Genomic DNA, 12099 nt, shown 5'->3' on the forward strand with positions numbered 1-12099 from the left:
ATGAGAGGAATTTTTCTTCCCAAGTATGTTGTACCGTGAATGTGAGCCATCTCTCTTTTCTAAGGTGGTTTGTAAGGAAGGCAGTTTCTGGGGGCGGTGTTGAGAGGAAAACAGGAAGGGGCTTTTGCATCCAGTGCAGATCTCTCAGATGATTCAAAAAAGAGCTCCCCCAAAGTGCTTTTTCATGAAAATGGGGACAGGGGAATATAACACTTAAGAAACACTGAAGTGAAGAAAGCCTTGTAAGACTGGAGCAAGCCTGTGTGGTGCAGGTCACAGCTGAACGGTGTTGTTCATCTCCCAAATGGAGGGGGCGGAGGGAAGACACTGCCTGTCCTCTCACTTAGTAAGTTTATCCTCTGGGATCAAAGACTCAGGAGCCTGGAGAAGAGGCAGCAAAACTGCCGACCAGGAGGGAAGCTCTGGCCGGAGGAGCTTCTGGTGGAGGATGCCAAGAATAGAGGCATCGTCAGGACCCCCAAGACCCAAGCTCCAGACTGAATTTTTATATATATATATATTTCAATTTATTTATTTTAAATGAAGGACAGTCACTTCACAAGACTGTGGTGGCCCCTGCCACGCATAATGTTCTTAATATCGAAGGCAAGGGAGAGCCGGAAAGAAGCCCAGACTGTGTTTGAAGCTGTGAACAAGGATGCAGGTGGGAAAAGGCCAGAATGGCGGTGGTTAAGGTAGAAGGCAGTGAACACTGGTGGGTCAGTTCTGTGTTGACAGCTACAGGACCTAGTTACTGGAGTCAGGCCAGCTTCTTCTTTGAGGGTCTTCTGAGGCCCTGCGAGGAAGAATACAGCATTTGCACACATTTCTCTCAGGGAAGAACTAGCAGGATAGAGTCATAGGGAGGCACAGAGAAGAATGGAGGCTGGGATGAGAAAGAAACCACTGACTGAGGTGGACAGGAAAGAAATGACTAGTTACAGAGGCTAACTCTCAGGCAGGTTCTGTGCTAGACGTCATCACTTAAATTCTCTCGTTTAGGCAGTCAGAGATGCTGAGGTGGGTGTTACACTGTTTTGTAGAATGAGGCTCACAGAGGTTCAATCATTTGCCCAAACCCAGAGAGTCCATGCCAGAACCAGGAGTGAAACTTGGTTTTGGTTTTGAGCCCAGTATATTTTCCACCACACTGCATTGACTCCTGGGGGGAAATCATAAAATGCCTCATGAGTTATTTAATGACGTGGAAAGCTGTTCAAGAGATATAGCTAAGTGGATAAAGCAGGTTATGTGAGCCAGCTCATATTAACACACATTTATCCTAAAAAGATCGAGATGAGTATGTAACACAGCCTAATGTCGTCAAGTGGATACCTCAGGGTATTGAAGTTGGGGGGGGTGATTTGTTAAAATTCTTCTTATTGAGTCTATATTTTACAGATTTTCCATGGGAAACATTTAATGTGTTGATAAATACTAACAGCTCTGAGCTTCAGTTGAAAGAATTTGGTCTGAGCAAAGGTTTCCAAGTATTTTAGAGGTACCTGAGAGGGGGTGGCCTTTGGGGAGTTTCCAAGCATATCAGAAGAGCAAGAGCAAATGTCGAGAAGCAGGACATGTTAGGACTGTTTTTGTGTCTGTGTGAATGTGCAGGAAACAAGGAATCACATGCGGCTGTAGTAATATGTAATATGTATGTGTAGGGCAATAGTGGGGTTGAGTATGGGTTGTGGAATTAGTGCCACCTTGCAGGGCCTTGAATGCCAGGTTAAGACTTGAAATGCTTTGCTGAAAGTAACAGTTAAACTGTGGCAAGGAATTAAGTGGGGACTTTGTTTTGGAGGTTGCTTTTTTGGTAGAGGAAACCTGGGGGGAGCCCCCTGATCCCAGCACTGCTGGTTCTGGGTTGTGGCACACCATCACCACCTAGTGGTTGCACAGCCAAATTGCAGGGCTAGTGGTCTTAGAGCCCCGATTGTAGAAAAACTGCATCAAAAGCCAGAAATCCTAGTCAAGGTACCTGTATCTCCAAAGAATTCCAAAGGTTTATAAATATCTGTATAAGGCATGGAATATTTTAGTCTTAACCTGGGTATCTCTAATGATGTGGACACTGCTGCTTTGAGTAATTCAAAATTGTTCCAACCCAGCAGATAAAGAACATTTATATCCTCTGGAATATATGAGTATCTGGGTTCAGTTGGAAGTTGAGAACACTTGATAGTTTTGAGACTTGTTATAAAGAATAAGAAACTTTAATTCCTACCAGGTTGACATTTAAGAGACTTAACTGCTCAGTACCAAATGAGCAGTGATTTTCACAGAAGCCCTCATTTCAGCTGATTCCATTGCCTGATTAGATGTCATTGCAACAAGGACTGGATTTTGAACAGAAGAAGAGTTGGAGATGTAGCTGATGTAGTGATTTTTTTTTTTTATCAGTATAACCAATTTGAGACATCTTCTGGCAACTAGGACTTTCTCATTCTCTGTTGTAATTCTAAGGAGGGCTGAGCTGAAAGAGTGAGCATAGCTTGGCTCAGATAGTTGTTGTTTCAGTAAGGATGTTAGGGAAGGTGGTTGGGGAGGCATACATGTGATCAAGAAGACGTAGCAAGGAAAAAGTCTTTAGAAAGAAGAAAAAAAAAAAAACAGAAGACAACTATGTTGGCTTTTAGCTGGCAGAGTAGCTGTGGACAAATGCACACAGAATCTGTCTGCTTTCCATGGAGGCCTCTTTGTGTTGGGATGAGTGCTTTGCAAAGAGTCCTGAAGTCTGGGTGCCAGCTCTGGCTCCACCCCTAATGAGCTCTGTAACTGGGCAAGGTGGCTTAAGGCCACGTGTTCCTTAGCTGTAAAACTTGGTTTTTTAATCCATCTCTCTCTTTTTTAATCTCATGCAGTGGTGCTGTGAAGTTCAGTCAAACAACTCTTACAAGGTGATGTAATAGTTATCGGGGATGTGCAGTTTCTTTGAAAAGGCCAAATGCTGTGTAAAGTTTACCTCTGATTCCCTCCCCATTCCTCTTCCTTTCTGCTGCTCCTGCTCCCAGTCTATGTCAGTTCTTATTTCTGCCTCTGGCCCCAGCCCTTTTCTCTAGTCAGATTCAGAAGGTGGACAGGGGAACGTTTTTCTGGCATTCCAAGTTGTCTTATTTCACCTCTTGTCCACCAATGCCTGGTCCTGTGGTGTATATCTAGTAGGAAACTGGCCAGTTTGTCAGGTCCTGAATACTGTCAGTATCAACCTTGTCTCTCTTTACCAGCTTCCTCTGTAACTTCTTAAAGGAAATGGTTCTTTAAAAAGGTTGGTAGGGCCCCAGCCCTTACTTAGCTCTAATCAGGCAGCCCGCCTTTGGTCTGTCTGACATATTGGAGTTTGGAATGGGATTTCTTTGGGGTAAAGATTCTTTGGAAAAAAGAGTCTGAAAATATCAGCATTGACCTTGGTTTAGGATAAAGACCTTGGATCATAACAAAGAGATAAAGGACTAGACTCTGAAGAGGTGGAACAGCTATAAAATGCCACAAATGCCTTGGGAATAAACAGTGGACCTGGGTAGATGTAGCTACTTCAGAATGGTTGAAGGTGGGGCTGTCATTCCAGCAAGAAATAACCCCAAAGGATGAAGGCTGGAGTTGTATATATGATCAGTTTTTCAGTTGATGGTCTTTATCTAAGGTTGGTGAAAAACTGACTTCTGTCACTGGGTCCTTGGTGTGATGTTGACCTGGAGATGCTCCTCTCCAGGTTGGAGCAGCAAGAAGGTGAAAAGAATGAAACTGCATTCTTCCTACAAGACACAAATGCTGTGTTCACAATGACAGCAGTTGATTCTTTGGGGTTTGAGAGTAGAACCTGGGAAGAGAAACTACCTCAAGGTAGGAGCTTTGGGAGTGGGGTAGGTAGTATCGGGCGCAGGGTGACTGGGGACAGAACACCTAGTCTGGCTTGGGAAAGATTCTCTGTTTTAAAACAGCATTGTATTCATTACACATGGGCACTTGGAATTGAGCGGGACTTCTTTGGGGAGCGCTCCTGTTATTTGCAACAGTCTAATTTTTCTGTTATACCTCCATACCTCTCTTTTAATAATTAAAAAAATCAAAATGTGCAGCTTTCAGAGCTTTTGAGCTCTTAAAATGAGAACCTTCTTTAGAATCTGCAGATCTGGGGCAGAGGAATAACTATTCATTTAGGCCTGATAGATTCAGTATTTGGGATTACTGTGTCAGAGGTGGAGCAAAAGTGGTTCCAGCTCTGCTCAGGAGGAGAGAGCTGTCCAGCGCAAGTTCACGGGAGCAAGGAAGGGGCTTGTAGGTATTTGAGTGAGTGCCAGGTAGTATCATCATTATAAATCCCTCTTGCCTTTTCATTAAAGCAGGACCTTTCAAGGCAAGGCTGTGTTATCTAGGCTTCTGTTGTTGTTCTTGATAAAAAAGAATGATACCTAATTGTTCAGGAAAAAACAAACATTTTTCCTTTTATTCTAATGGTCCTCCACCCCCCACCCCCTTCTCCCTAATTAGTCTGAAAGAGAGCAGCTTTACCACATAGGAAAATTAGTAGCCTGGCAGCTTTTGGGGTTTGAGGACTGCTGAAAGGCAACAAATATGGGAAATATCTTTAAAAGTGCTGGTGAAACCTTTTCCTCAAAGTCAGAAAACAGCACACATAAATACATAGTTAAGAATGGACTCCCCACATGTTTTTGATCTGAGAAGTCACTGAGCCATCTGGCTTAACATTGGCTGTTCCAGGGATAGACACGCTGCAGTAAGAGATGAAGTCTCTGATTTTGAGAGCTTGTCAGGGTTTTCCCTTGTTGTTTATTTTGGGCAGACACATGATTAAATTATCCAGAAGTTTATTGAGCCTCAGTAATCTGACTAATTTAGATCAAATTAGTCTGTGTTACCCTGGGCAAGTCACATGATTTCAACCAAGCCTTAGCTTCTCCATGTGAATCAGGGAGATAACCGCCTCTTTTTGAAAGGAAACAATACCTAAAGAGCTTATGGCAATCCTTTGCCTATGAAACGCTCTCTGAAGGATGTTGGATATGATGGTTGGCAGGCTGTGCATTGATTCGAGATGAGAAGGTGACACCAGATTTCCTGCAAGAATTCTGTATAAGTCATCTTTGTTCCAGAGCAAACCTGCAGCTCTAATTTCTCTCCTCCCTAACCAGCTACCATTGATTGTTTAGCTCAATGTGTACCAACATTTCCACACATCTGGACTCAATTTTCTCTCTTCCCTCCACAGCCCCGCTGCTCTGGGAGGAAGTATTGAGCACAAATTGTTCTTACTTTGAAGGTTAGGCTCATGTCTGAGTGTTAGTTGGTGGTGCTTTCTTGCCTTGTCTAACTGTCAGTTTCTAGAACCTTCTACATGCTCTGCCCTGAGGCCTTGATGATTTTTGGAATGATGACTTGCCCCTGAGAAGATCGTAGTAGATGCTCTGGTCTGTGGATTTTGACTTAACCCGGTGCGAACTGGAACATGAATGTTCTTGGTTTCTCCTCCAGGACCTAGGACCCTGGCCTGCTTGATTCCCATGTAACCGTCTGTGCTTGGGTAAAATGATACTGAAACAACTGGTGTGTACAAGCATAGACACACAAATAAATGGAGATCCAGATACCTGCAGAAGAAGAAGCAGAATCTGGTAACCCCTCCCCCGCCCGTCCCCCTGCCCCTCTCCCCGGGAATAGACAGAGAGAAGTCCTCATGGGTAGCTATATTGGATGTGATTCTTTGGCTACCTGCAGCCACTGACACTGATTCATGGATGTGTTGACTTACCTGGGCTATATCAGGTCTCAGCACCTTGTGAGCTGTTCTGCCGTGTGCAGCGGGTGACACGCAGATGAGACGGCCCGTTCCAACCCTATTAAATGGAGCATAAGACAGTTCTACATTCTGCCAGATTCCTCAGTGATCATGGGCTTTTGTCTAGTTTTATACTGGAGAAGTATAATGAGGATTGAGTAGTTGGAAACTGGTCACAAAGTAGCTTGTATGCAGCTGAAGGAGCACTGGGCTGTGTGTCTGGAGACCTTGTTAGTGGTCTCAGCTTGTGACTATGGATAAAACACTAACCTTCGTCTTGGACTTTGGCTTCTTTAGCTCTAAGATGAAGCTGCTGGTCTTGGTGAGCCAGCCCTTGAACTCTAATAATTTATAAAAAATTAATTTGAAATGTCAGGGCTAAAAGAACCCTGGATTACTCTCGTCTTGCCCTCACGTTGCTCAGATTTGGTGGAGTCCCTTACCAAGACCATTGCCTGTGAGCCTGGCGTGGAAGTGCCCTTGTGACTCGAGAAGCAGAAATGCTGCTGCCGGGAGGATCTCCTTCATGAACCGTCCTACACCTGAAGCTGGTCTTCAGGGTGTAGCCTGACAGGCCTTTTGCCAAGACTGGTTTCTATGAAAATACACGCAAATGTGTTCCTTTTTTTTGGCATTACCATTTTTTCACTTCGTTTGGTATAAACACCAAAGTTAGCTGTTAGAAATTATCACCATTGTAATGTGACCTAGATTCAGAGAGTCCACAAAGTGGTCACTGAACACATCTTTCTCTGGGTCTTCTGATGACCCAGGGCACATTGACATGGGGAAAACTACATGTCCATTTCAGAGCAAGTTCATTCAAGCTGTGGGAACTCGTTGTTACACTGTAGAATATTGGCATGTGTACATATGGGGGAAAAGTATATGTCCATTTCAGAACAAGTTCATTATAGTTATAGAAACTCGTTATTACACTGTAGAATATTTTGAAAACCATCCTTAATTTCTTATTATAGGCAAAATATTTGCATATTTTGCAATAGAAAGTGATAAAGTATCCTAGAAATGGCATATTAGTATATGTATAAATTTCTATTTTGTATCTATGTTCAACCTTTTATGTTAAATATTAGAGCTTATCCATTTCCCATATGATTGAAAGTAGTTCAAAAACATAATTTTCAGTGGTTGCATATATCGTCCATAATAGTTTCATAATTCATTAACTGTTGCCACAATGTATCAAAACAGCTTTTTAATTTAGACCTTGCAAAGTTTTTGTTCTAAAGTGGCCTCTGTAGGTAGGAAGACAAATGGTCTTCAGACTAATAGATTTAAGTTCATGTTGATTGTGAGAAGAAATTGCAGGTAATTAACATCTTAAAATTTTCTATTCTAGCCACAATCTAAGATGTTTAAGAATTCATAAGAACTTCTTTTGAAGATTCTATTTTTATCCTTATGTGTGACTAAACACAATAATAGAGTCAAAACAATAAAACATGAAGGAAAGATAGGAAGGAATGAAAAGTGACATTAATGGAATACAGGCTATATGGAGGCACATACATCATCTCATAAGGTTGTCATGACCAGTGAGATAAACGGTACCTTACTTCAAAGAGACAAAACTGAGCTCGAAAAGTTTTGCACTGGCCCAGGTTTATCCAGCTGGAAAGTGGCAAAACCAACATTTGAACCTAGGTCTATCAAATCCAAAATAACAAATTCTCAGGACTTTCTTGGCAGTCCAGTGGTTACGACTCCATGCTTCCACGGCAGGGAATGTGGGTTTGATCCCTGGTTTGGGAACTTAAGATTCCACATGTCAGGCAGCATGAGCAAACCACCTCTGCCCCAGAAAACAAACCAAAATCCCTTATAAAGAAACAAAATACCAAATTCTCCTAAAATGTATTAATGTGAAAGCCTGACTTGAGGTAACTGCTACCTGCTTCGGGGCCCCACATCGCTGCAAATCTGTTGGAGAAACTCAGAAAGACAGCCCCTGCTCTTGAGGATACTTGGCTCCTGAGACCCACTGGGACCTGGGAGGGTGGGGTTCACATGGGATCCAAGTAGATGCTCAGGTTCCAGCATCTCCCCTCCTTTAGCTTCAGTTGGAGCGACCCAGCTTTTCCTAGTATTGCAGACCTGGCTTCTGAGTCAGATGTCCCACCCCCTGCCCCACTTGTGCAGCTGGGCCCTCCTCAAAGCAGCAGAATTCCTGTCCTGGTGTTGGGTGAGGATATGGTTGGCTTTTCAAGCGAACTTGGCTTGAAGCAGATCTGTGCTCCCCCAGTGCAAAGTGGGCATGTTAGAGTGGTACATCCCCTGAAACATCTTCCCCAGATTTCTAATGGAAACTCCCTTCATTGAACAGATTATTGGCTGGGACTCAGTGAAAAAATTTTCTCTTTGTACTAACTCTGTATTTGTGACTTTCACATCTTCATTTATGAAGACAATTATCTTCTTAACCCCCTAAGAGTTCCCACTCAGAGATTTGTCTGTCTTGGCTATGATCAATCATGATGGCTCTAAAATAGCATGCAAGTCTGAAATGCCTCTCTTGCCACTTTTTCTTATCACCTCTGCAGTGTACTTACTTCTCCATTTATTCATCAAGCAGGTACTGAAGACCACCTCAGGACCAGGCCTGGAGCCTGACTGCCTCCTCACCACTGTCTCTTTTCTTACCATTTGTAGAATGCGGTTTTACGAGGGATTTTTTTTTTTAACCTTTATTGAAAGTACTAATAAGGATAAACTTATTTACTGAGTATTAAAGTTCAATAGTAAGACGCCATAGTGTGAAATGTTTCAACATTAAAACAACAGTGCTGTGAAAATAAATTTTAACATAGCATGAACTTGTAAATTATGAAAAAAAAAAAAAAGCATCTTTCTCACCTCAGTTACTTTACATATGTTACCTTAGGCTAAAGACCTAGCAAGCTAACATCTATAAACAGGGAACTGCTTTTACTAGTATCGGTAATTAGAGGCAGGTTTATGCAGCTTTGCTGTTTTTTGTTTTAACTTGGTCTTGTCAATTCTTGTATTAGTGCTCCCTGTCACTACCATGAAAGCTTATGTGGTGTGATGCTTTAAGTTTATAAAACTCTCCCATTTAAAAAATCCATCACAACAGCTTTTGAGGTATGTACATACTAGTGTTCCCACTGTACAGACAAGGAAACTGAGGTCACCTCGCCGGTGATCACGGAGAAGGAAATGAATCATTTTCTCAGGGTCCACTACCTCCTAGTTTGATTTTTCAGAATTGGATAGGAATGGTATTTGTTGTTGTTGGGGTATACTTGTCCCCAGAGCCTCACAAATGAAAATCTCAGTAAACAAGTATTCCTGCTTGAATGCACAAATGTTTTTCATTTACAGTAGAGAGCTAAACCTCAAAAAATGAATATGGTGATAGCTAGTATTCTTTATGGACAACTGCTCAAACTAGTGAAATATACATAATATGTCGTTGCCACTGTCCGTTCAAAATACAGTGTGATTGATGTGAAGGTACATTATTACCCTCAGTATGTTGCTGGAATGGATGAATGCAACACTGAGGGGTATTTTGAAACACAATGTGAGGTTTCCTGATTAGAAATGTTCTTGAACTAAAATATCCTCTCAGTGAAAAGCTTTTTTGTGGTTACAAAAAAAGATCAGCATCTCACAGGTTACCCGATTTGCTAATTACTTAGAATTCAGATCAGGTATTTGTGGTGAAATTAGTATGCAAAAACCATCAGTTTTTGACAAGGACTTCTGATGGAAGAAAGAGAGAGCTGTAGGTGATAACGTGGTAAGAAAAAAATGGGGAGTAAATTTTCAGGGTTAAATTTTGTCGTCTAGGTTAGATGATGGCTTAATGTTTTAATCATGGTTTGCCAGAGTAGATGGATACATAGGAAAGGCAAAGCCATTTCTTTATGAGAAGGGTCTCAAAGGCTGGGACTTTTCCTTCTAAAAGACTGGTAACTGAAACTCTTAATTGGGATGAGTTACCCCCTTGCATTTCATGTAGGGAATTTGCCAGAGCTGGTTGGTTTCTAATTAACAAAGGGTAGGAGGTAGTTCTTAATGTATTGACTCAGAGGCCCTGCTTTGCCTATGTTGATTTATATATATTATCTACTGTCTGTATATTTATATGTGAGTTACTCTGTTTTCTTAAGTCTAGTTCTCAAATGACTGAGGCTGAATCCAAGGGAAAAGCCTATGATATTTGGGTCATGTGCTTCCCTTTGTAGCCTCTGTCCTTGGCTACAGGTGCTAATAAAAATATGAGTGCAGTATTAATAGTGTACTTTTTTATTGTGGTCCTCACTGCTCCATCACTGGTTCCATCCTTTAAACACAAGAGACTTTTCGCTTCAGAATGACTCACTCCTAAGAAGGAATGGAGCTCTTTTATTCTCAAGTCTTTCATCAAATATTGTTTTACCTGACATGACAGTTCTTGCAATTATCCAGATGGTGAGCTATTTCTTAGCTTCTTGGAGCCTCAGTTACTACATCTGTAAACTGGGTAGTGGGGGGAAGGGGAATAATGGCACCAACCTCAAAGGATTAGATGAGAAGTGAATCAGTGATATTTGCAAAGCACTAGAAAGGTGGCTGGTATTAATATATAGCAAGGGCCCAAAGACTGTTGATTCAAAAAAGGCAAAGATTGCTGCCCAGAAAGTAATGAGCTTCCTACCTATGTAGACATAAAACAGGTTAAAATAATGTGCCTGTGTGCAATATTATCTACCCTGGAGGGGGAATGGAAGGTTAGCATCCAATGAATGTTCCAGCTTTCCCATCCCCCACCGGTTCTCCGTAGTTGAGAATTCAGGACTTAGAAAAACATCCTGGCTGACTTCCAGGAGAGATGATCCTGCCAGGGAGGAGACTGTCAGACTTTCCTTTAAGCCACGTCAGATGAGCACGTATTCCCCTGCTGTCTGGAGGAGTGGAAAACTCCGCACTGTCACTGCAGGCACTCTGGAGATCAAGTCTGTCAGGATAGAATTGCTCATCCCCTACTCTGGATGAGGGCTTGGTCTTCTAGTCGGCCATGTGATCAGCACTCTGTTGGGGATAGTGGTCCTGCAGCTTCTCCTGAAAGGGAACTGGGGCAGCTCTACGGATCCACATGCAGCTGGAATTGGGCCTTGGCACATTCTCTCATGGATAGCCAGTGGCTCTCATGCTCTCCAGAGGTTGGGGTTTGGGTTCAACCAAGGAACATACACATACCTCCGAGGCCTGATGTTGTAGCTCTTTGCAGCTCCGTGAATTAAGGGATTTTACTGACGTGGGTCTGCAGCGTGTGGTGGTTGGCTGGTGCTGCTTTCATTTTTATCCCTTTGTCCTTCCATGCGTGCATTTACCCATACATTTATTCAACAGTCCTTTAGTAATAGCCTACTTTGTGGCAGTCACTAGTCTTGGGCTAGTCACTATAAACACTAGTGGGACAGATCTATGTAAAATGAATCACAAGGATTTTATTTCAGCTGTGTGTGCCAGTTACTTTTCATAGTGCCTGGCTCTTGAGGGTAGGTGTGTCCCTTAAATCTTGGCTATTTGAGAGCAATTGGATAAGTATTATAATCAAGCTGCCTGCAAGGTGCTCTGAGAACCAAATATATGGTATTTGTATAGCACAAATACATGATTTTGCCCAGTATTTAACTTTACACTTTGGTTTCATATTCACTATTTTATTTGCTCTACTCAATAACTCTTAGATTAAAAAGTGTGTGTGTTTTGTTTTTTTTTTCCTTGATAGATGAAACACCAGGAGCTAACTGAGCTCTCCAGTATCAGACAGTGTTGGTTACTGTGACCAGGATGACCTCTCTCTTGTTTGAAGTCCCTTTTTTGCATTCATGGCATTGCTTATATCAGGCTAAAGAGCTATTTTCTCTCCCAAGAGGTGGTAAGACCCAATGTTTCCAGTGATATCATCTGTTCCCATTTGGCCAAAGTATTTGGTTTTGGTCATTTATTAATCCCATAAACATACTGAGTATATTCCATGTGCCAGGAGCTAACATAAGTCTTGTGTTTTAAGATTTACTCCATGTACCAATGTGGGGTTTTTGTGTGTGTGGGTTTGTTTTTTTGCTTGTTTGTTTCCTGAAGGTGGGAAAAGAATTCTGCCTTGAAAATTTTATTAATTGATCTTATTGACATATAGTTGATTTACAATATTACAATGTTGTGTTCATTTCTACTGTACAGCAGTGATGAGTTAACCATTACTTTGAAAATGTATTAATCGTACTATTGCTGGGGTGATTGGGAAGGGACTTGGGGCTCTGACA

The 12099-nt window shown here is 42.0% G+C and overlaps 1 protein-coding gene and 1 long non-coding RNA gene across 3 annotated transcripts in view; one reads left to right on the top strand and one right to left on the bottom strand.

The window, feature by feature from the left end:
* Positions 1-12099, top strand: part of RORA (RAR related orphan receptor A) — a 779815-nt gene that overhangs the window by 57294 nt on the left and 710422 nt on the right. The window lies entirely within an intron of this gene.
* On the bottom strand, positions 631-11160 carry LOC122443534. The gene is made up of 3 exons (XR_006270050.1): positions 11027-11160; positions 5771-5855; positions 631-796 (listed from the first exon to the last, which is right to left on the bottom strand). It is a non-coding gene; the product is annotated as an uncharacterized LOC122443534 (long non-coding RNA).

This window comes from Cervus canadensis, chromosome 6 (genome assembly GCF_019320065.1).
Source record: "Cervus canadensis isolate Bull #8, Minnesota chromosome 6, ASM1932006v1, whole genome shotgun sequence".
NCBI classification, from domain to species: Eukaryota; Metazoa; Chordata; class Mammalia; order Artiodactyla; family Cervidae; genus Cervus; species Cervus canadensis.